The sequence below is a fragment of the Populus trichocarpa genome, chromosome 1, assembly GCF_000002775.5.
Source record: "Populus trichocarpa isolate Nisqually-1 chromosome 1, P.trichocarpa_v4.1, whole genome shotgun sequence".
NCBI lineage: Eukaryota > Viridiplantae > Streptophyta > Magnoliopsida > Malpighiales > Salicaceae > Populus > Populus trichocarpa.
Window position 1 is genome coordinate 48,473,763 of NC_037285.2, and position 25,601 is coordinate 48,499,363.

General features: G+C 36.1%; 1 long non-coding RNA gene and 2 pseudogenes across 1 annotated transcript; all 3 read left to right on the top strand.

The window, feature by feature from the left end:
• The first annotated feature begins 845 nt into the window (after positions 1 to 845).
• Positions 846 to 1,819, top strand: LOC127904892 (uncharacterized). The gene is made up of 2 exons (XR_008058326.1): positions 846 to 1,145; positions 1,283 to 1,819. It is a non-coding gene; the product is annotated as an uncharacterized LOC127904892 (long non-coding RNA).
• A 10,338-nt stretch (positions 1,820 to 12,157) lies between these two features.
• LOC127904888 (L10-interacting MYB domain-containing protein-like) lies at positions 12,158 to 13,384 on the top strand (annotated as a pseudogene).
• A 6,459-nt stretch (positions 13,385 to 19,843) lies between these two features.
• Positions 19,844 to 25,567, top strand: LOC18096019 (coatomer subunit epsilon-1-like; annotated as a pseudogene).
• Positions 25,568 to 25,601: the final 34 nt, after the last annotated feature.

Genomic DNA, 25,601 nt, shown 5'->3' on the forward strand with positions numbered 1-25,601 from the left:
GTGAATGGTCTTGTTTAAGGAGTCACCACCTGGTATTATGGTCACTAGAAACCCTAACTGGTCAACAGAGATTCTATGGTTCGGGACTGGTTACGTAAAAGGAAAGATATTATCACTCCTTAAACGTCCTGCCTGAGGCACGCTGCATCGCTGATTTTGTTTTAAATTGCTAAAAAATTTTGTTGGTTTATACTATGATTGTTTGTGTGGAATATTCCTGACTCTGACGCCAGTGAATATTCAACTATGGATATTTCAAACTCTGGCGTTGGTAAATATTACGTAGGTATCAAAATAAATAAATTTAAATCATCATTTTTTTTTATTCCTGACTCTGGCGTCAGTGAATAAACAAATAAAATCAATTTATTTTTTACGCATACGTATTATTTTTATTTTTATGTAGCTAAATAAAAACAAAATAAAATAAAATAAAATAAATTTACATTAGTATTTTTTATTCCTGACTCTAGCGTCAGTGAATATACCAAATAAGTTTATTTTATTTTATCTTATGTTATTTTGTTTGCACGCACATTTTTTATTTTTATATAACTAAATAAAATACAATGAAATAAATTTGAATCGGTATTTTTATTCTGACTCTGTCGTCAATGAATAAAAAAACAATAAATTCATATTTTTATTTTTATTTATATGCAATTTTTATTATATATTTTTTATTTTTTATTTATATTTTTAGGCTGGGCCCAGATCAGCCCACATGGGCTGGGCTAGACCCAGCCCAGCCCGGTCAGTGGCTCAAGCCAGTGACAGGCTGGGCAGATGATTGATGCACGCGTGAAGCAATTTCACGCGTGCATCAACAGTGCGAAGGTAATTAAATTACCTTCGCACTATTCAAATGCATTACTGAACACAGATAATGAAAGGAGAATTGGGCGCACCTGTTTCTGGAGATGACGAAGAAGGTTGCAATGCCGGTGGCTGTTATTCTCGCTTGACTGCTTTCCTCTCTCTCCCCGTTGTGTCCACTGTCTTCCTTTTTTTCTTTTTCTTTTTATTTCCCTGTTCTTGAGATGAAGAAGCTGAGTCGGTATGTCTGTTTCTTAAGATGAAACACAGACAATTGCAGGGATCTCTCCTTTCTGTATCTGTTACTCTCTTATTCTCTCCTTCTCTGTGTATGTTATTTTCGGTTTATGCTCTGTTTTTCTCTGGTTTTTTTACTCTGTCTTGGCTCCCCCCCTCTTCTCCTCTGATTTTCGGCCCCTTTTATAGAGACCCAGCTGCTTGCCTCTAACCATTCCTGCCTTTACAGGACTGTTATCTTCCCCGACGAGATCGTGGGCGAGAGACGTGGTCCACGATCAGATTTGTTGCAGATTATCAGCTCCCCTGCTGAATCGGGAGCTCCCCTGTTGAAGCGGGATGGAGAAGACGCACGGCTGTTAGCAACGGTGCCGTTTCGGCAGCAAATGGGAATTTTCAATTTGACCCCTGCCTCTGGAAATTTAACAATTTGATCCCAACAATCTTTTAATTTTACCCTTGGATTAATTTCAATTAAGTCCCTGAATTTATTTAATTAATTAAATCAAAGTTTAATTAAGTCCTCGAACTCATTAATTTTTCAATTAAACTCTTGATTAAAATAATCTAAATTTTAATTGAATCAATTCTCCAATTTAGCCATTAATTTAATTAATTAAACTGGTCAAGAGTTTAATTAAATCTTTAAACTTCCAATCATGTTGCCCTTAACCCAAATTTTAATTCATTCTTCAATTGTTTCATTTTTACTTGTTTTTCATCAATTTTTTAGAAAATAAAATAATTAAAATAAAAATATCAAAAATTAGGTTATGACAGTTGCCCCCTCTTTATAATATTTACTATGCAAAGATATTAAAAAATTTCATTTTCTTTTAGCTTTGTGTAGTAAATTTATAAAGGAAAGTAGATACAAAACGAACTTTTTTTTTTTTTAGTCTTGAAAACTTTGAAAACAGTAGATTGACACATGACATTTACAGAGAGATGTAGAAATCAAGAAACAAGTCATTTGGGAGACGACCCTTTTTTTTATGAAATGGATCAAATTGTTCTGGGCAACCTGCCCGATGATAAAAGAAACGCGAAGAATTTCACGAGTGGTCTAATTGTTCCAGGCGACCTGCCCGATGATTGAAAAATACGAGGATTTTTTTTTTGCTGTTTTTTTTTCTGTGATGGTATATTGTAATGGGTTACCGGCCCAAATGGTCACATTGTAATGGGTTACCTGCCCAGATGGTCACATTGTAATGGGTTACCGGCCCAGTTGGTCACATTGTAATGGGTTACCTGCCCAGTGAAAAAATACGAGGATTTTTTTTTTAAGACATGATAGGGCTCGAAGGCGCATTATTCAATAGATGGAAGCTCGAAGGAAATGAGAGCTCGAAGGAAATGAGGGCTCGAAGGCGCACTCAAAAGGAGGTAGGATAGGAAATGCACTACCTTTGATGGTCGAGGGCTCGAAGGCGCTCTCGAAATGGAGATAAGACGAGGGCTCGAAGGCGCGCTCGAATGGAGATAAGACGAGGGCTCGAATGGAGATAAGACGAGGGCTCGAAGGCGCGCTCGAATGTAGATAAGACGAGGGCTCGAAGGCGCGCTCGAATGGAGGTAGGATAGGAAATGCACTACCTTTGATGGTCGAGGGCTCGAAGGCGCGCTAAAAAAGGAGATAAGACGAGGGCTCGAAGGCGCGCTCAAATGGAGATAAGACGAGGGCTCGAAGGCGCGCTCGAATGGAGGTAGGATAGGAAATGCACTACCTTTGATGGTCGAGGGCTCGAAGGCGCGCTCGAAAAGAAACAAGACGAGGGCTCGAAGGCGTGCTCGAATGGGGATAAGACGAGGGCTCGAAGGCGCGCTCGAATGGAGGTAGGATAGGAAATGCACTACCTTTGATGGTCGAGAGTTCGAAGGCGCGCTCGAAAAGAAACAAGACGAGGGCTCGAAGGCACGCTCGAATGGGGATAAGACGAGGGCTCGAAGGCGCCCTCGAATGGAGAATGAAAGGTGGTGGGAAAATACAAATATTTTTCAGGTGGCCTAATTCTCATGGGCGGCCTGCCCAGGTTGAAAAATTCTCAAAAGTGAAAATTTTTCAAAAGCAATTTCAATGTTCGTCATTTCAAGTTGGCCTTCCGCTTGATGGATTCCGTTAGAATTTTCTCTAATAAAATTTGCAAAACTCATTGTCCAATGTCTCAAAGTTTAAATGATATGCATGCATCTTTACCTGATTTGAAATATAGGCCCCCCATTTCTTCTTAGTCTTCTCGTTGCTTAGTTGGTGAGATCTTGCTATCTGATTTGAGTCATCTTTGTCGTTTGGCTTTCTAGCCCACTCGAGTTAGCTCATATAAGACTTTTTTCAGATTTGTTTGCACAACTCAGCCTTTGTGGTACCCATCGTGACCCACATGCTTGCTAAAGATTTTCGGACTCGTCAAATAATTTGAGAGGATCATTCATTACCCCTCGTCTCATCGCTAAAAACATTCGGTGTCACTAGCTGAAAGGATCAAACTGTCTTTTGTAAACCAAAATGCCAACTTGTCTTGTTGTAAGGGATGATAGATTTTCCTTAAACACAATGTTACTTGTACTGGTCATTGCCCCCAAATATGCTATGTCACTGACTTAGATGAATAATGGTTTTAAAAGGCCATTCTCTCATTTGGTGAAGGAATATGGATCTAGAATGAATCTTGAAATCTTGATCTTGCCTTTTGACAACAAAAATTGTTTTGATATGAATTTAAAACAATTTGCTTTTGAAATCTTGCAACTCCTTGGTTATTATCTTTCTTGGAAAAGAGATTATTTGCTCTTGTGTTTGGCAATGAGGTCTTCGATGAAAATACATCATGAGATGACCTTTTGTTTCAAAGTGAAGGGCTTGAGCAAAAGCTTGAGGTTTTGTACGAGAAAAAACTTGTCTCTTTTTGAACACTCATTTTTATTAGCATGAATAATAATGAGTAGTTTATACTTGATGTCATGAATCTTATGAAAAAGTATTCTTTGCATTTTGAGATCATTGTTTATTGTTCTAGGTTGCTTGCTTGCTTGATTAGAAAGGACTTCTACAGGCACGTAACGTAGGCTGTAGTTTTTTGCTATGAAAGAAAAGGATTCATAAGGCTCAAAGAGTGTTTCAGGGTTTCAAAGACTGAAGATCACGATCAACAGTTTGACTCTTGACGTCATTCATATTTTCTTTGGCCGCTCTTCTTTGATTTGCCCTTTTTTTTTTCTTTTTCATTGCTTTGCTAGAGCATACTCACTTTATCTTGGTTATCACTTTTTCTTGTGATTTGGGCATGCCCCCTAGCATTTGAGTTTCTTGGGCTCTTTTGCCTTTTGGCTTTCTCACGGCTTTATCATCTTTCTTGATCATTGAAATTTCACTTGCCCCTTACTTTTTTTCTTGTGATTTGGGCATGCTCCCTAGCATTTGAGTTTCTTAGGCTCTTTTGCCTTTTGGCTTTCTCACGGCTTTATCATCTTTCTTGATCATTGAAATTTCACTTGCCCCTAGTGTAGGGTGTGATCTTAGTCGGGATTTTTTATGAAAGAAAAATTATTCAGACTCAAAAAGGGATCGCAAGGGATGTACTTATTTCAGAACGTGAAAGGAATAACAAAGATGGCCTTTCCTCATTTCAAGCGCAAGCAGCTATGATCAATAAACTTTGACCTCATCTAGTGTGATGGTTTAGTCTTTGCAAAGATGTATTTCATGAGTTATTCAAACACATGATTCAAGAGTCGTGGGGTAAGGGTGTTTATTCATTTCTTTTTTCTTTTTCTTTTTAGAGTTTGGTCACCTCTATGAAGGAGTTGCTTGATTCACTTGTCATTCTACAAGTAGAATGTTAAAAATATGGTTTTTGAATAAACATCAAGTTATTTTCGGAATCAAAATGCAAGATCAAAATTTTTTTAAAACTCTAATAGGGAAACTGATTTTTGGTAACAGAGATGAATTGCGTCTATGAGATCGCACAAGGCTTCAAAGATATGTTTGTGAGTCTTTATAAGAAAACTCTCTCAGAAAAATGAATAATGCTAATCGTAAACACGATTGAATGACAAACTCATTATTTTCATTGAAACTTTGGAAAATAAGTTCAACAAGAAAGAACTTATGACAACATCTTAGGCTATGAATACTGGCATGATAAAATATAAAGGGGCTAAACATTTAGCAATCATTAATTAGAATTTATGGAATATTTCAAGGGCATCTTTCTTGACAAGGGCATCTTTTCAACAGTCAATTGAAGTCATATGTAGATCATTCTTGACCTAATATCACCATAGCTTTATCTTCAAGATAGTTGATTTTTGGGAGTTGGTGTGAAGTAATTAGCTATAGGAACGATAAGTGCCTTGGCAACCACCTTCAGTGTCCTTTCCTTTTTCATTGAAATCGTTCTTCTCAATTGGGTTAGCAATCTTACCTAACCCAATGGCTTGTTCAATCCTCTCAGCTATAACAACCAGGTCAGTGAAATGTTGTGCAGAGCTTTTAACCAAGTATTCAAAGTACGGAGCTTTAAAGGTGTTGGAAAATAAACTAATCATCTCTCTTTCCAACATAGGAGGGTTAACTTGTGCAGCTACCTCACTCCATCTTCGGGCGTATTCCCTTATGGACTCCTCGTTTTCCTTCTCCATAGCTTGCAAGCTTAACCGGTCAGGACCCACGTCTATATTGAACTTATATTGCCTCATGAAGGCATCAACTAAATCCTTCCATTTTTTTACCTTGGTATTGTCCAACCGCATATACCAAATGAGGGCAGCGTCACTCAAGCTGTCTTGAAAGAAATGAATCAGCAGTTTCTCATCATCAACCACCTCAGCCATTTTGTTGCAGTATGCTTTGAGATGAGTTATAGGGCATTGAGTTCCCATATATTTGATAAATTCTGGCACTCTAAACTTTTTAGGAATGACAACGTTGGGCACCAAACACATCTCAGCAGCCTTTATAGGATCATATAGGTGAAGTCCCTCAAATGCCCTCATCCTTTGCTCTAGGGCAACCAATTTGTCCAGACCATCTTCTTTTACCATCTTGCCCTTCTGAGATTCCTTCTTTATAGAATCAATGGTTAAAGGCGTTCTTGTAGGGTATGCTGGTTGGAAATGCATGGCTTATTGAAAATCGGATGACAAACCGTTTGCCCCCAAATTCTGTGGATTGAAGGGATTTATGGGCATAGGTTCAGGCTGAGTTATATGTGTTACTTTTCCGGATTTGTCTCTCAAGGCCTGTTCGAGTAGACTAGTAAGCTTTGCGACTTCTTCTCTAAGATTGTCCACCTCTTTTTGGTGTTGGGCTTCCAACTAGGCTCTTTCTTCGTTTTCCATTTTTTTTTTCTCGAACGAGTGTTATAAATGGGTTTCAATGGGGGACCTATATTTCACCTGGAGTGCGGTATTATGACAGGTCATAATTGTATGTTCCAACATGCATGAAGATGAATACAACATATTGGGTATGGATTCGCCTTTTGGGGGGTGACATAACGATCGTTATTCTTTAAATGTGTGGTCAGATCCGAATCCGATATTCATTGCAATGCCGAGAGGAGATCTGTTTAGTGTTTTGTCATCTAATGTCTTTGGGTAGCGGTATCTCACTGACATCCAGTCTAGGGCAGTCTCCTCGGTCATTTGCAAGGATTCAGACTCGAATCCATACTCAACAGTTGTTATCTTAGGAATGTCGGTCATTATGTCACCCGAAAGCACGTTTAAGCTTATCTCAATGAATTTACGCAGGGATTAACCTAAAGAATAGGTTCTAGTCATTAAATGCATCAGGGTAGTTTTGCTATCTAGTCTCAACGGTCTTTCGCATGCTCAGTGATCGCCCTCGAAAGGTTGATATGAGGTTTACAAGCAGCGTGAAGATAGAGGCCCTGAGTAATATCAGTTTGGCATATCGACCACTATCGAGCAAACAATCATGTGAGAGTTGGATAGTTTCGCGAGCCTTACCCAGGCTAAAGTCATTGGGGTGCCGTTACTCCTCCACTTATCTTAAAGTTGATACCACACGTATTTAAAAATGAGATAAGTGATGCGTGAAGACCTTAGATCCATATCCAATATCTATGCATGATAAACATGAAAAAAAATGCATGCTAAAACAATAAAAAGAGAAAAAATAAATAAATAGATAAATAAAACCTGATAAACTCAACATAGCCACAACAAGGAGAGAAAAAAAAATAGTACAACAAATATAGTTTAGCAATAAAAAAGACAAATAGCAAAGCTTAGTCCTAAGGTCCCCAGTGGAGTCGTCATTCTGTCGCACCCGACATCGCGGCGGCCTTAAAAATTATTAAATCTTTGGAAAGAACAAATTCCTGGCATCCTGTTCTTTGATGGTGAATGGTCTTGTTTAAGGAGTCGTCACCTAGTATTATGGTCACTAGAAACCCTAACTGGTCAACAGAGATTCTATGGTTCGGGACTGGTTACGTAAAAGGGAAGATATTATCACTCCTTAAATGTCCTGCCTGAGGCAGGCTGCATTGCTGATTTTGTCTTAAATTGCTAAAAAAATTTGTTGGTTTATACTATGATTGTTTGTGTGGAATATTCCTGACTCTGGCGCCAGTGAATATTCAACTATGGATATTTCCAACTCTGGCGTTGGTAAATATTACGTAGGTATCAAAATAAATAAATTTAAACCATCATTTTTTTTTATTCCTGACTCTGGCGTCAGTGAATAAACAAATAAAATCAATTTACTTTTACACATACGTATTATTTTTATTTTTATGTAGCTAAATAAAAACAAAATAAAATAAAATAAAATAAATTTACATTAGTATTTTTTATTCCTGACTCTGGCGTCAGTGAATATACCAAATAAATTTATTTTATTTTATCTTATGTTATTTTGTTTGCACGCACATTTTTTATTTTTATATAACTAAATAAAATACAATGAAATAAATTTGAATCGGTATTTTTATTCTGACTCTGTCGTCAATGAATAAAAAAACAATAAATTCATATTTTTATTTTTATTTATTCCCAATTTTTATTATATATTTTTTATTTTTTATTTATATTTTTAGGTTGGGCCCAGATCAGCCCACATGGGCTGGGCTAGACCCAGCCCAGCCCGGTCAGTGGCTCAAGCCAGTGACCGGCTGGGCAGATGATTGATGCACGCGTGAAGCAATTTCACGCGTGCATCAACAGTGCGAAGGTAATTAAATTACCTTCGCACTATTCAAATGCATTACTGAACACAGATAATGAAAGGAGAATTGGGCGCACCTGTTTCTGGAGATGACGAAGAAGGTTGCAATGCCGGTGGCTGTTATTCTCGCTTGACTGCTTTCCTCTCTCTCCCCGTTGTGTCCACTGTCTTCCTTTTTTTCTTCTTTTTTTGATTTCCCTGTTCTTGAGATGAAGAAGCTGAGTCGGTATGTCTGTTTCTTAAGATGAAACACAGACAATTGCAGGGATCTCTCCTTTCTGTATCTGTTACTCTCTTATTCTCTCCTTCTCTGTGTATGTTATTTTCGGTTTATGCTCTGTTTTTCTCTGGTTTTTTTACTCTGTCTTGGCTCCCCCCTCTTCTCCTCTGATTTTCGGCCCCTTTTATAGAGACCCAGCTGCTTGCCTCTAACCATTCCTGCCTTTACAGGACTGTTATCTTCCCCGACGAGATCGTGGGCGAGAGACGTGGTCCACGATCAGATTTGTTGCAGATTATCAGCTCCCCTGCTGAATCGGGAGCTCCCCTGTTGAAGCGGGATGGAGAAGACGCACGGCTGTTAGCAACGGTGCCGTTTCGGCAGCAAATGGGAATTTTCAATTTGACCCCTGCCTCTGGAAATTTAACAATTTGATCCCAACAATCTTTTAATTTTACCCTTGGATTAATTTCAATTAAGTCCCTGAATTTATTTAATTAATTAAATCAAAGTTTAATTAAGTCCTCGAACTCATTAATTTTTCAATTAAACTCTTGATTAAAATAATCTAAATTTTAATTGAATCAATTCTCCAATTAAGCCATTAATTTAATTAATTAAACTGGTCAAAAGTTTAATTAAATCTTTAAACTTCCAATCCTGTTGCCCTTAACCCAAATTTTAATTCATTCTTCAATTATTTTATTTTTACTTGTTTTTCATCAATTTTTTAGAAAATAAAATAATTAAAATAAAAATGTCAAAAATTAGGTTATGACAGTATTCAAATCCATTTGTTTATATCCCTTGACTCCAAAAGGGTAACCCAGAAAAATACACTTTCTACCTCTCGGATTAAATTTTCTTCTCCCATGTGATATGGTTGTAGCAAAACAAAGACATCCAAAGATTTTCAAATGAGAATAATGTGGTTTAAGATTAAAAAGTACTTCATAGGGAGTTCGATTGTTAAGTATACGAGTAGGTGTTCTGTTTATAAGGTAGACTGCAGTCAAGATACAATTATTCCAAAAGGATAGGGGTAGGTTAGATTGGAAAAACAGTGCATGAATGACATTTAATAAGTGTTGGTGTTTTCTCTCAACTATCCCATTTTGTTGGGGTGTCTCGACACAGGTTCATTGGTGAATAATCCCTTTCTCATTGTAAAAATCACTCATCTTGAACTCAATACCATTATCACTACGTATCTTTTTGATTTTATATATAGTTGAACTATGTCTCTACAAGGTGGTAGAAAGATTCAATGCACTTTCTTGTTTCAGATTTGGTTTGAAGTAAATAAACCCAAGTTGTTCTAGATAAATCATCTACTAAGGTCAAAAAATATCTTGACCCATCATAAGCATTGGTGGAACATGGCCCCAAATATCACAATGTACCAATTAAAAAATACTAGAAGATTTGTGTGTGCTGATAAGAAAAGGGAGTTTATGCTGTTTGGCAAGAGGACAAATGCAACAAGGAGAAGTTTTATTTATAAGCAATTTGTCTCTTACAACAGGATCATCAATTAATTTCATTCCTGAATCAGAAATATTGACTTGGGAGCCTATTCCCTTGTGTTCATTCTCATTAGGTTGTAAATGCTTGTAATTTTGACTCACTGGTTCTCCAGCTTTGTTACTTTTGATCTATACTACTTATATTTTGATTAAAAAAAAAAAATCATATTGCTAGAACCAAGATATTAACCAATTATTTAGTATGTAAGCCCTTTTTCTCGGCTACTTTAATTTTTTGGAACCTCATCAATTACATATATAGTAAGAATGGTTGTTAAATTGGAAATAAATCCATGCTATTTTGGTTTGAGTGTTTTTTGGTTTGAGTCTCGGATCTTAAGTCTTTAAATAGCATTTTTTGTAGTGTTTAATGCTAATAAGTTCATTATTAATGAGATATGGTGTAATCTAAATACAAGATAACATACCTAATTAAAAAAAAATAGTTTGGAAATAAATCCATGACACAAATAATTTAATTATTTGTGTCTATATAAACATCATTCATAGAAACTCAAGTCATTACGCAACAAGCAAAATAATCAAAAGCTTGGAAAAACTCAAACTAAGAATTAAGATATGGAGAAGGTTTCGTTTTCAATGACATTCTTGTTCGTTTTGTTTGTCATCACAACTTGTAAGTGTTCTTTTTCCTTTCTCTTATTCTATATATATCCCACAATTTATTTCATTAAAAAGACTAATAAAATAGTTCTCGCAGGTGTTTCAATGTCGAACATACCAGTCGTCGAGGGAGGAGAAATTAAGCTAAATGTACCATGCGACACAACCGCAACTTGCGAGCAAAAATCTTCTTGTCCAGGACAGAGGATGGTTCTACGTTGTGTTCATAATTTTTGTCAATGTAACTGGTGATCATTTCATACTTTCTCATCTATTTGCTTCTAACAGCAATGAAGACCTCAAGTCTTCCAGAAGCAGGATGCTTAAATAAATGTTCTTTTATTTTACAATAATAATAAATGTAGTGTTTTAATTATCCGTTGTTTTAACTTTCATTAAACATAATTATAAAACTGGCCCCAATTACACCACTGCGCATAATACGGGAATATATATATATATATATATATATATATATATATTAATGGATTGGGTTTGTTGATTGCAGTGAAACCTAGATCTATTTATTCCCTTGTATAAATCATTTGTTTTTTACTCTGGACAGTGATAATTGCTAATTTTTCAGTCTTTTTATTCCCTCCATGTATCTTTATTTATTTATGTGTTGGTTGCTATGTTAAACTAATTGAGGCCGAAAGTAAAGTACTCACTGCACTGTCAAGCATTAATAGTTTTCAAGCTATTAGAAACTGGTAGTAATTGTTATTTGTTGATGATTGCTAACAAGTAAATAAACGTAAATTAAACTAATAATTTCCTTTGCTAATTAGAAAATCCCCTGATAATTGATGAAACACTATTAAAGGTTTGAGTTGTTCGTGGGTAATTTTCGATGTTCTTTCCCCTGTCAAGAAATAGTTGAGCAATCATTGTGGATTACTTTGACAAATGTATTTGCCTGTTAGTTTTGTAATGGAATACACCAACTTTAATTGTAAAATATCGAAGAATTTCATTACATTGTTGTCAACAGTTATGTGGTTTTGATAATTATAAGCAAATGTCATAAAGCTTTTACTTTTTATTCTGTGTATGGTAAAGCTGATCGAGTTTCTTAGTTCACACTTGACATCATTCAATCTTTTGTTGAACTAGTTAATTGCATGTCAATTGTGGATGTTAAAGCTGATATATAGTTTCTTTTTTCATCCCTTGTCAACATTTAACCTATTGTTAGTTTCTTTGGTTGACCTTTTATTGGAAATGTTATTTCGGGTTTTGTTAGTATCTTATTTTAGCCCTTATCAACATTAAATCTTTTGTTCATATAGTTAATTGTTTGTTTAATTTTTTCTTGTATTGTTAACCAAGCTGTTATAGATAATTGTTAATTTATTTTTTCATCAATTATCAACATTCAATCTCTTGTTATTCTTTGGTTGACCTTTTGTTGGAAATGTAATTTCCTGTTCTGTTAGTATCTTATTTTAGCCCTTATCAGCATTCAATGTTTTGTTTATATAGTTAATTGTTTGTTTAATTTTTCCTTGCATTGTCAACCATTAAGCAATGGATGGGTCTGACACACATGATAAAGCTTCTTAGACCAAGGCAATGTTGCACATGTTTTGTTACATTTGCATTAAAGCTATTGTGATAGGCATGAGACCAAACACTCATTTCGACAAAGCTGGCTGGAAATTTGTCATACAATCATTCAAAGAGCAGACATGACTTTCATTAACAAAAGCTCAGCTTCAAAACAAATGGGATGCGATTAAAAAGGATTAAAGGGTATGGAAAAAAATTAATAACTCAAATTGGAGTTGGTTGGTCTACTGAACTTGGGACCATCTTAGGAACTGATGAATGGTAGAAAGAAAAAATTCAGGTTAGTTTTCATTATCAATAGCCTCACAAAATTATTTGTCATGTTGTATTATTTATTAATCTACTATCATTGCTAAGTACATCCAACTTTCATTACACAGGAAATGAGAGGAGCAAAGAAGTTTAAGCATGTCGGCATAGAGCCCTCGTTGTGTGCCAAATATGACATCATGTTTACTAACATAGTGGCCACAGGAGAATATGCTTGGACTCCCTCACAAGGACTCTTATCAGATGAAGATAATGGGGCTGCTGGAATGAGAAACACAACCAATGAGGAAACTAATATAGAAGAAGGAAGTGGCGACTCTAAAGAGGATGCAATTCCTGATTTCATACATGATGTTAGCAATATGGTTGGTGGAAGCAATGTCGCAAACAGTAGCAGCAACCCTAGTAGTGCAAAGAGAAAGGGTTCACATCATACTATACCTCAATGCTAAAAAAAGAAAAGGGGAACTAGAATGGAAGCACAATTATTTGCACGTCTGGATCAACTTGTTGAGTCTGTCTCCATTACCAAAGAGAGCACAACTCCTTGTAGAGATAAAAAAAAAAAAAGTAGTAGCATTGAAGAGGTAATGGAAGAACTGCATTCTATTGATGGAGTTAACTGTGGTAGTGCATTGCTTACCTTTGCAACTGAATTTTTTTGTTCAACGAGCAAGAGGGAGATGTAGGCTGGAATGGGTTCTATTGATAGAAAATATCATGGTTGAAAATAATGTTTGAACAACAAAAAAAAAAAAACTTGGATGGACAAGGTCAGGTTTTAACTTATTAACCTATTCATGTCTTTTCATTTATGTTGAATACTATATTCCAGTAACATTTTCAATTGTCTGACATCTTTTCCACGGTTTTTTTCAGACTTCCTGTGCTGCAATTGTTGCTGGAAATATGTGAAGTTGCCTACGTATTTGTGTATTTCTGTAACCAAGTACTTGGAACACCATTACCATGTATGTCTTTACATTATGTATCACTGAATATTGTTGTTGGGTTGGAATTTCATGAGTTCTAAACTGTAGACTTCAAATGTGTGGTTACTTGTTACAAAACTTTGATTTCATACATGGAAACCAAAATTTCAGTTACTATTATTGGAATTCGAATGTTTGGATACTGAACTTTGAATGTTAGGTTTAGGTTGTTAAAATCAAAATTTTCAGTTGGGTTACTTGATGTTGACTAGTTGGTTTAATACATGGAAACCAAGATTGATGCTTGTTGTATTACAGTTTAAATGCTTGGATGCCTAACTTTGAATGTTAGGTTTAGGTTGTTAAACCCAAAATTTTTAGTTGGTATGATATTGTTAGGTTACATGCTCTTGAAAGTTAGGTAACTGATTTGGAATATTAGTTTCATGTCAACTATGTATTTGTATATAAATAGCAGTAAGTATGGGAAGGCAATATCACTTTCTATTATGGAAAGAGATTAGAATAGATTCCTTATATATGTAAATACCTTATATAGGATAATTATCATGTGTAGTATACTCCACTCTAGTATTGTACACAACCCTAGAGATATAAATACAAAGGATGGTTGCAGCTATTAGCAACTATTGCAATTCACATACAAATCATTCTCTAAACTTAACTTGGTATCAGAGCAAGCAAAGAAAATAAAATCGCAGCTTTATTCTGGTCCAGTTCTTTTCTCTGTCAATGACGAATAACTTTGTTGCTGATGCACCGTTCACTCACTCTTCTTCCTCTCTTGCGCCACCATCAATGACAGCTGCTACATCTGGTGCCCCTCTTGCTGCTGCTGAAATCGAACTGCCTCAGACTTCCTCTTTAGATGTCATGACTGCTATGACAAAAGTCCCTGCTATCATCCCTCTCCCCAACACTCAGCAGGTAATATCTTTAAAGCTCTCCAACACCAACTTTCTGTATTGGAGGATGCAGATGAAACCTTTTCTCTTGGGCCAAGGCGTTTTTCCCTTTGTGGATGGCTCATTACCATGTCCTCCCTCTCATGTGATTTCTGTTGACACCTCCTTACCTACTATTAATGCTTCCTATCTGTCATGGAAGCAACAAGACCACCTACTCATGAGTGCTCTTTTATCCTCCCTCTCTATGGAAGTTCTGCACCTAGTGGTTGATTGTAACACCTCCCACGACATCTGGACAACGCTGGAAACAGCCCTTGCTTCTCCTTCCATCTCACGAATTATGGAGCTCCATGGTTCCTTCCAAGAGCTACGACAGAATGATGAATCTGTCAGCACCTATCTGCAAAAGGCTAAGTCCTTGTTTGATGAACTTGCTGCAGCCGGTAGACCGATCTCTATGGAAGACTTTAATTTGTATGTGTTTCGAGGATTACTAAAGCTGATCCTATCTCATACACTGACCTCCACAGCCACCTCCTCACGCATGAATTTATCAACAAAACCAATATCCATCCTGCTGTAACAGCTCCTCTGTTACCCACTCCATCCCAGCAGCCATCTGTGTTTTTTGGGCAGCGGCAGTCAGGTTCCAATGCTGGCAGAAGAGGCCGTTTTCGTGGGGGATGGCGACCAAATAACCGTAGTAGTTATCGTGGACATCATGGTTATGGTTCAGCTCAGAATTTCAGTCCTACAAATTCTGCTTCAGGTTCACAGTTTGGACAACAGGGAAATCGGGTCTCCTATGGCTCAAGTCAGCACTTTGGGCAGCAAAGCAACCGGTTTGGGGGTTCTCACCGCACCATCAAATGTCAGCTATGCTATGATTATGGGCATACTTCCCAGCAGTGTTCTCAATTATCTACTCATCATGTACAAGCTAATGCCAATTTAGCATTTAACACTGCCCCCACAACTTCTCATGTTACTTGGTTTCCTGATACAGGTGCAAATCATCATGTGACGCCGGACCTTGTGAGTATGACAAGTTCAGAACCTTACCTTGGTAATGATCACTTGCATGTTGGCGATGGTAAGGGTCTTGTTATCTCTAATATTGCTCACTCTCACATTCAGTCACCCAAACACACATTTACATTATCCAACATTTTACATGTTCCTACCATAAAAAAACCTTTACTATCTGTTCAGAAGTTTTGTCTTGAGAATAATGTGCTTTTTGAATTTCATCCATTTGTCTTTTATGTTAAGGATCTCATGACAAAGGAAGTTCTTCTTTCCAGTCGGAGTAGAGATGGTCTATATGTTCTGTCCGAGTCCTCTGCAACGTCATTACCTCAAGCCTTTCTATCCACTCGAATCTCTACTTCAGCTGATGTCTGGCATTGTCGTCTTGGACATCCCAGTCCACGTATTTTGCATTTTCTAGTGTCAAATAAAAAGGTGTCCTGTACGTCAAAATATTTTGATTTTAATTGTTCAGCATGTCCTCTTGGTAAGTCGTCTCGTTTGTCTTTAAAAACTACAGGTCATCAAACTCAAGCTCCTCTTGACTTGATTTTTAGTGATGTTTGGGGACCTTCCCCTATGTTATCATCTGATGGATTTTGCTATTTTGTTATTTTTATGGATGCCCATACAAGGTTTATTTGGTTTTACCCCTTAGCTGCCAAATCTAATGTGTTTACTGTCTTTCATTGCTTTCAAGCACAAGTTGAACGTCAGTTTTCCTTAAAAATCAAATCTGTTCAAACAGATTGGGGTGGCGAATATCGAAAACTCAATACCCATTTTAAAACAATTGGTATTCATCATCGTGTTATCTGCCCCCATACTCATGAACAAAATGGCATGGTCGAACGTCGTCGTAGATATATTGTTGAAACTGGACTTACTCTCCTAGGCCAATGTAAAGCTCCCTTAAAATACTGGAGTTCTGCTTTTGAAATTTCTGTTTATTTGATTAATCACATGCCAACTCCGGTTCTTAATCATAAAACACCTTTTGAATGTCTTTTAAAATCGACTCCTAACTATGGATTTCTTTGTACTTTCGGGTGTCTCTGCTTTCTGCTACTTCATCCATATAATGCTCATAAGTTAGATTTCCGCTCTTCTCCTTGTGTTTTTCTAGGTTATAGAAACTCTCATTTAGGTTATCGATGTCTTGATTTGTCGTCAAATCGTCTTTATATTGCTCGTTATGTTTAGTTTCATGAAACTGTGTTTCCCTTTGACAAGTTTGAACAGAGTATTGCCTCACCTATACAACCCCCTGTTGTCACTTTCCAGCCCCTCACATCTGTCTCTGCACCATATTTAGCCAAATCTAGTGCTCCAACAAAGCCCCCTGCACCTACATCAACCTCTCTCGCCCCCTTATTTTTGCCTGCATATCACGGTCATATTCATTCCACAGGTACAGGTCCTGACTTGTCACTCTCACATGTGTCTCCTATGGCCCCGGTCTCTCCTGATGTGGCACTCTTCTTTGCTGGGTCTCCTACTTCGGGTGCAGTATGTGCGTCCCTTGTGCTATCGGATTTGCCCAACTCCCTTGTTCCTTCCCCTGCTGGCTCTCCCTCTCGGTTTGCTTCTCCTGCTCAGCCTAGTCCTCTGATGCGCCCTTCAACACCAGGTTCCTCCCCTATTTCCCCCCCTGGACTTGATTTATGTGTTGATTTGTCTCATTTCTCTCTTCAGCAAGGCCAAGACAGTGTGTCTTCCACTCAACCACAGGTTGCACGCACTCACTCCATGGTGCTTCGCCCATGTTCATCTAAAACTGCCAACTTAAGTGTCTTATCTGCCTCCCGGTCTCCATCTTTACCTCAGCAGGAACCGGTTTCATTTAAGGCTACTGACAAATACTTGATTTGGCATAAAGCCATGCAAGAAGAACTTCGGGCCCTTCACAGTAATGACACCTGGTCATTAGTTCCTTTTGCTCCATCTATGAATGTGGTTGGCAGTCGGTGGGTATATAAGATTAAGAGGCACGCCGATGGTTGTGTGGATCGATATAAAGCACGGCTGGTCGCACGAGGTTTCACTCAGCAAGAGGGGGTTGATTACTTGGAAACATTTAGTCCGGTGATTAAGCCAACAACGATTCGACTAGTCCTTACTATTGTTGTCACCTATGGTTGGTAGATTCATCAGTTGGATGTCCATAATGCAGTTTTGAATGGTATTCTTCAGGAGGAGGTGTACATGGCACAACCACCTGGTTTTGTTGACCCTACATTCCCCTCGCATGTGTGTCGTCTACATAAATCTTTGTATGGTTTGAAACAAGTGCCTCGGGCTTGGTACAACCGGTTAAGTGAGTTTCTGATCTTCATTGGTTTTTAGGCATCGAAGGTTGATACTTCTCTCTTTATTCTCTCCTTCAGCGGTGCTATATTTTATATACTTGTGTATGTTGATGATATTTTGTTGACTGGGAGTAACCCGACCTTGCTTCAACGCTTAATTATTTTGCTGAGTTCAGAGTTTAAACTTCAAGATTTAGGCTCTATTCATTTCTTCTTGGGCATTGAAGTTAAATCCACTTCTATGGGTTTGTTACTCAGCCAACACAAGTATACTCTTGATATTATCCAACGAGCAGGTATGACTTCTTGTAAACCAGTTGCTACTCCTTTGTCTACCTCCTTAAAATTGAGCATCGCATCTGGTACTCCTTACCAGACCTGATATTTGTTATGCAGTCAACAAGGTATGTCAGTTTATGCATGCCCCTACTGAGGATCATTGGGCGGCCGTTAAACGCATTCTACGTTACCTTCAGGATACAGCTTCTTATGGTCTACACATTACTCGGGATTCCTCATTATCTCTTCATGGTTTCACTGATGCTGATTGGGCTGGCAATATTGATGATCGAAAATCAACAGGTGGTTATCTGGTATATCTTGGTGCTACTCCTATTTCATGGAAATCAGGGAAGCAACGCATTATGGCTCGGTCTTCTACAAAGGCAGAATACAAGGCCTTAGCTGATGGTACTGCTGAAATCTTATGGATTCGCTCTTTATTATCAGAACTTCATTTTCCATCGTCATCCATGACTACGTTGTGGTGTGATAATTTAGGAGCCACCTTCCTATCTCTCAATCCAGTTTTTCATGCTCGTACTAAACATGTTGAAGTTGACTATCACTTTGTTCGCGATCGCGTTGCTAAGCAAGAAATTCAGGTACGCTTTATCTCTTCAAAGGACCAACTAGCTGATGTCCTTACCAAGGCGCTTCCCCCAGTCTCGTTTGCTCTTTTTCGATCCAAGCTTCGGGTGGAATCTCCACCTTCAGCTTGACGGGGTGTATTATGGAAAGAGATTAGAATAGATTCCTTATATATGTAAATACCTTATATAGGATAATTATCATGTGTAGTATACTCCACTCTAGTATTGTACACAACCCTAGAGATATAAATACAAAGGATGGTTGCAGCTATTAGCAACTATTGCAATTCACATACAAATCATTCTCTAAACTTAACTCTTTCATATTGTCAATTTCCAAGTAGAAACCGAATGTTATAGTACCTGAATCAGGTGTGGTGGTTTCTAACTGGTTGTGTTGCTCATTGCTGGTATTTATATAGCTATAATATGTAAGTTGCATTTAATTTATTATTAGTTGCAGCCGATTACTTTGAATGTTATGAAATTCATTATAAACAAAATGCATTCTTAGGTTTGTAAATGTCTGTTCATTTGCATAATTGAAAATGAAAAGGGCAACAAGGTTGATAGGCAGTCACATTCAATAGGAACAAGGCTTATGTTTATGGAGTTCATTGGGAGAGTGAAGGGGTAGAAATTCATGGCCTTTATGATAGAGATCATAACAGGACTATCAACAACGAAATGCTAAAGGAAAGTCTTTGGTTTTTTCTTTTTCTTTTTTTCTTTCACCATATGGTTGAGTACAGTATAGTTTACTCCCTGTTGATGATGATTTTGAGAGTTAATTTTTTTTTTTTTGAAAATCACAGTTATCCAATGTTAAATTGCTTATTCTTTCTTAAATTCCCATTTTGATCTCTGCAAATACTATTTTTTAGTTTGTTTATGGTAGGTGGAATTGGAAATTATGATTAGAGATAAAAGGCATTTTCAAAAAAAAAAATTAATTTTACTTAAAAACTAATAAAAAGACTGTAACGCAAACAAATATAGCATCCTACAAATTGCAAGGCCAACAAAACTACATTATACTTATAGAAATGGAACAATATTACTAGTCTTATTTACAAATCCAAGATCGTTATTAATTGATTTTTATGGAAATGAACCTATGTTAAATGTTATTCATTTTTTATGCTAAGATATTAAATGATTCTATATTTCGGGTTATATAAAAGTGATGTTGAGGGTAAGATAATATTTTACAATATAGTATTTCGGTCTCCATAATCCATTAGTTTTTTTTTTAACAAGTCTTAAGCTTTTCAATTATTCACAAAAAATTGTATGTCATGATATGGATTCGCATTGGTTTTCAGCACTTTTTGACGGGGGTTATGATGATGTAATGAATAACATAGCCGATTATGTTAATTATGGTCATTCTTCTAATAACGATGGAGATTCCAATGGTAATCATGGTTCTGATAACGACGACAACGATTCAGATGAAGAAGGTGAGTTGTTTTGGAAAAGGGAGTTTGATCGTCATAAATTGGTTCTATGCACGACGAGGTGCCCTCACATTATATTATAATACTTATATATACAAGGAACCCTGTATGGATTCGTACAACACTGGAATGTGATGGTTAAAAGAAATATTACATGGACATTGGACACGCTGTGTAAACATGTTTAGGATGGATGCGACGACATTTCAAAGTCTTTGCTTTCAACTTGAAAACCAATATGGGTTAAAAGCATCTCGAAAAATGTGTGTTTTTGAAAGAGTTGGAATATTTCTTTATACAATAGCATTGGGTGCTTCCAACATAGAAGTTCAGGAGAGATTTCAACATTCAGGATAGACAATTAGTAGGTACTTTAATGAAGTTCTTAAATTAGTTTGTTCACTCGCTACAGATTTAATAGAACCTGCAGATCCCGAGTATGTAAAGACACCACGTGAAATTATGAACAATCCAAGGTATATGCCTCATTTCAAGGTAATGTAATTAATCGTATTTATTGATGGTGCTTTGTATTAAATAACTTTGCGAAATTTATTTTTTTAGTCAGCTCAAATTGATGTTTGTTGCTAGTTTCTCTTATATTAGAATTGTGTAAGAGCTATCGATGGTACACATGTGCATGCATGTGGTTCTTCAGAAAACCAAATTCCATTTATCTGAAGAAAAGGTGTGCCGACTTAGAATGTTATGGCTGCATGTAACTTTAACATGCAATTCACATTTGTTTGGGCGGGTTAGGAAGGTAGTGCACACGATACACGAATTTTTCTCGAGGCAATTGACAATCCACATATAAAATTTCCTAAGCCACCAGAAGGTAGTAACATGTGTATGTATGTGTATACATATGATGATTAATGTTAATTTTTTTTTTTTTGCATTTTTCAATTTAAAAAAATTATATGTATTTACAGGGAAATACTACTTGGTTGATTCGGGATATCCTAATGAATATGAATTTTTAGGTCCATATAGAGGTCAGAGATATCATTTGCAAGAATTTAGGAGGCGAGGACAACCACAAACTCGTGAAGAAATTTTTAACCGTGTGCACTCTTCATTACGTTGTGTGATAGAACGTACATTTGGAGTTTGGAAAAAAAGATGGTGAATCTTACAGAATATGACATCCTGTAATTACAAGGCACAAGTTCAAATTGTTGTCGCATCCATGGCAATTCATAATTACATTAGGGCCCCGTTTGTTTGCTGGAAAGTAGTTTCCTTTTGGAAAGTGAATTCCGGGAAAGTGAATTATTTTCTGATGTTTGGCAGTGTAATGGAAAATAAGTTAGAAAACAATTTCCAGTGTTTGGTTATGTCATGGAAAATGAGCTGGAAAATAACTTATTAATGTTTTATTTTTCTCAAGTTTATTAAAATAATGAGGAACAAATCTTACAAATTAAAAATTTGAATAAGAATGAAATTGAAAAAAAATATAATTTCATAAATTATCTCAAATAAAATAAATAATAATCAAAATAATAGAGATTAAATCTAAAAAAAATGAAAGATGAAGAAATTAAAATAATAATAATTAACATTTCATAAATTATTTCAAATAAAATAAGTAACAATCAAAAGAATGAGGACCAAATTTGATATATAAAAAATTTCAACAAAAAAATGATAAGGGAAAAGCAAAAAACAATTATAAAAATGAGGACCAAAGTTAATATAACAATTAAATTTTAAGAGATGAAATTGAAAAATAAATATTCAAAACAAAATATATATAGCAATCAAAAGTTTGAGGATCAAATTTGATATAATCAGCAAATAATATGACATTTCTAAATTTTTCGCAACTTCCGGAAAGTGTTTTCCGCCTAAATTTCCAGGAAAACACTTTCTTGGAAACCAAGTTAAATTTTTCTTTGACTGGAAAGTGTTTTCCGTTGACCAACTTTTCTAATGGCAAACAAACATAGGAAAGTTTGGAAAGTGATTTCCCGGAAAGTGAATTCCGGGAAACAAACATAGCCCGAAGAACTTCAATGCAAGATGTGGCATTTATGGAGTTCGATCGTCATCCTGATTTTGTGCCTGATGATTTTCTAACTGATGTGGCTCCACATTTTCAAATCCAAGGACACCACAAGCCTTCGTGAATAGATTACGTACGTGATGAGATTGCTGCAAGTTTAATGATATAATTATAAAATATTGTTCTAATATGTTTAGGTCTCTTTGCAATATTTTATTGGTTGTAGGATTACTTTTTATGTAATTGGAAACTAATATTATAAATCAAGTCCTTTTAGATAATTATACCATAACATCAAATTGAAACAATTTTTAACCAAACACATTATACTATTTTTTGTTCAACCTCAATTTCAACCACAGTTTTAACTAAACATATATTTTTTCAAACCAACCTCAACTAAAAATATTTTTTATAAAATCACTTTTTTCAAACCACAACCACAACAGCTACGATAATACCAAACACACATTTAACATCAATGTTTTTAGGAAAAGATTCTGTTTTTTATTGCACCTATGTTTTTAGGAAATTGTGAGTGGTTTAGATGGGAATTGGGTTTGAGTAAGAGTTTGATGTGTTTTTTGAGTTCTAGCGAATCGGGTTTGGATCAAACGATCATGGTTTTATTTGTTTTTCTTAGTTTGGTTCCAGTTGTTAGTTGAGTTTAATATGAGAGTTGCTAATTAGTGTGTGCAAAATGGGATCCAGGTTGAGTTTCTAGTGATTCGATAAGAATCTGAATACGTGCTAGTAATTCAAGAGTTAATGCTCTTCAAGTCCTTAGACCTGCACGTTAGAAAGAATGGAAGAAACAAATAAAATTTCCCTGCCACAAGCAGCGTGATTCTCACACTCGTGTTATTACAATGGATGTTCTTATATGTTGATTCTTGTGTATTAGTGTGTTTGTGTATGCTTACTTTGATTGCAAATGTAGAAATTAGAGGGGGGGCTATGTTTTAATGGTCTGTGTATTCTTGGTTAATCAAAATTTTCCATGCCAATTGCAGTCTGGATCTTACACTCGTGTTAGTACAATGTATATTCTTATATGTTGATTTTTGTGTGCTTGTTTGTATGTCTACAAATTAGAAAAAAGAAGTTGCATTTTAATGACTTGGTTTTTTGATTGCATGTAACCTAAATTAAAAGAAATATAGCTCAAGAATATGTAAAGTCTCACCAAGTGATTGCTTGTAAATTAGACAGGAATCCACAATTTCAAGCTTAAAAGAGTGGTTGGCTGATTCAGCTATTGCAAGTAATTCTATCTTGAGGTTGATTGCTGGAATCATATTAATGCATGAGGAGGATTACAATGAGGCTCTGAAACACACTAATGCTGGAGGCACTATGGAACTGTGAGTTCAATTTCATCTAAATTTTTGAAGCATATTATGTAATTCTGGCTTATCTACACACGCATGTAAGATTGTAGTTAATTTCATGATTTTGTAAAAGTCACTTATTTGTTTTTGTTTCATGTTTGAATTGAATGAAAAATAATAAGGACCAAAATGATGGGAATTTTCACTTTCTCAGACAACTAAACTTTCATGGAATGTACTTGAGGAGCATAACATGAATTTTAGGGAACTATTATGTTCTGAGTAAATCTTTGTGACTAGTGGGTGTGTTTGGTACTGTGGTAATTTTTGTAATTATAATTTGAAAAAATAGATTTAAAAAAATTATAAATTATAGCTTTTTTGTAACCAAGGTTTCAAAATAGAGTTTTAGTGGGATACGTGCAAAACTATGATGTAGGTTCTCGTTATGATAAATGCCACACCTCACCACACTAACAAAACACTGAGTTTGTATCTGATCAGTTTTTAATACTGACACATGCTATTTCTGCTTTTGCAGGCATGCATTGAATGTCCAAATATTCCTCAAGATGCACAGGTCAGACTATGCGGAGAAACAGTTGAGGATCACACACTAACTCAACTTGCGAGTGCATGGTTGAATTTGGCAGTTGTAAGTGCTGTCTCTATTTAGTTATGATTAGTTCGATTATAAGGAATGATGATGTGCTAATATGCTGTTGTGTAATATACTGTTGTGTAAATCAGGGTGGTTCAAAGATACAGGAAGCATATCTCATCTTCCAAGATTTATCAGAGAAGTATCCAAAGACAGGGTTAATATTGAATGGGAAAGCTATTTGTTGCATTCACATGGGTAATTTTGATGACGCTGAAACATTGTTGCTCGAGGCCCAAAACAAGGTGAGTTTGAAACAATGATCCCTTTAACTTCTGCCGAGATCATGACTGGCAACTCCATGTTCAGTTTGTCTGTAACACTGACAAATACTTTTTGTTTATGAAATGGTATACTAATACATGTGTAATTCCTGTAATTGACTGGGGTTTACCTTGGTACCCATGACAGGATGCAAAGGATCCAGAGACTCTAGCCAACTTCGTTGTATGCAGTCTTCACATTGGCAAATCTTCTTCACGTTATCTCAGGTTAACTATCTTTTTCATGCTCAATTTTAACATTATTGTATACCTTGTGTGTGCTTACAATGAATTCTTTTATGAGCTAAATCACTTTGTCCTAAATTCTTTGGCCAAACAAAGAATTAATGAGTAGGAAATACGGCCAGCCAGAAGGTTTGTCAACATACTAGTACTTTTGTAAGGTCAGCACGAGCCAATGAAGTTAGAAACTTTGGAGTAAAAAAAAGAACAAAAAAAAAAAGTTGAGCTTAATTACCTTTGTTGTGACTTGTGATAACTTAGGGAGAGAGGGGGTGTTTAAAACTGAAATTCAGAATCAAAGCTGTTTTAATGCTGCTTTCAATTAACTGTTCGTGCAACACTGGGCATGCTATGTGAGTTTATTTCAATGATGCTTGTCTTTTCTCCATGATGAAGTAAAAAGGTATAGAGACCCATTGCCTTTTGATTCAGCTTCAAGAAGTGAGCCTTACATATATATCATCAAGGTTGCATTTTTTTCAAAATTAATTACCCAGTGCATACACTAAAAACTTTTGCACCCTTTGGAACCGTTTTCATGCTTTCGACGACCAAATTTATGATTGCTGATATTGAAGGGAGAAATGCAAAATGTTTTATCTCTGTATAAATTGGATTTCATCTTTCTCCAAAGCATAATAAAATTCTCTTTTATCCTGGCTTGAAAATTCTAGCTTTAACATGGTTTATGTACCAACTGTTTGAGTAGACCAAAGTTTCTTCGTCTATTTGATCTCTCCAAGATTCATCTCAAGATTCTCATCTAAAATCATATTAATGAATGATTACCTCATGTTCTGCAGTCAGCTGAAGCTTTCACATCCAGATCATATGCTTGTTAAACGTACATCATCTGCCGAAAACAGTTTCGAAAGAGCAGTTCAATCAGTTGCTTGATGTTTTCTTGGTTTTGGTTTTAGGTAACAAGGTGAATCCTATTGCTTCACTTTTGTCGCAATTGTTTTTAAGGGATTCCGCAAAACCCCTCTATAAGCTAGGAAATATACAACCGAACTGGAGTATTTTTTTGATGTAGAGCTCAGATCTAATTAGTGGCATTTCCCATGTCTTGTTGAACGTCTCCTTATTTTT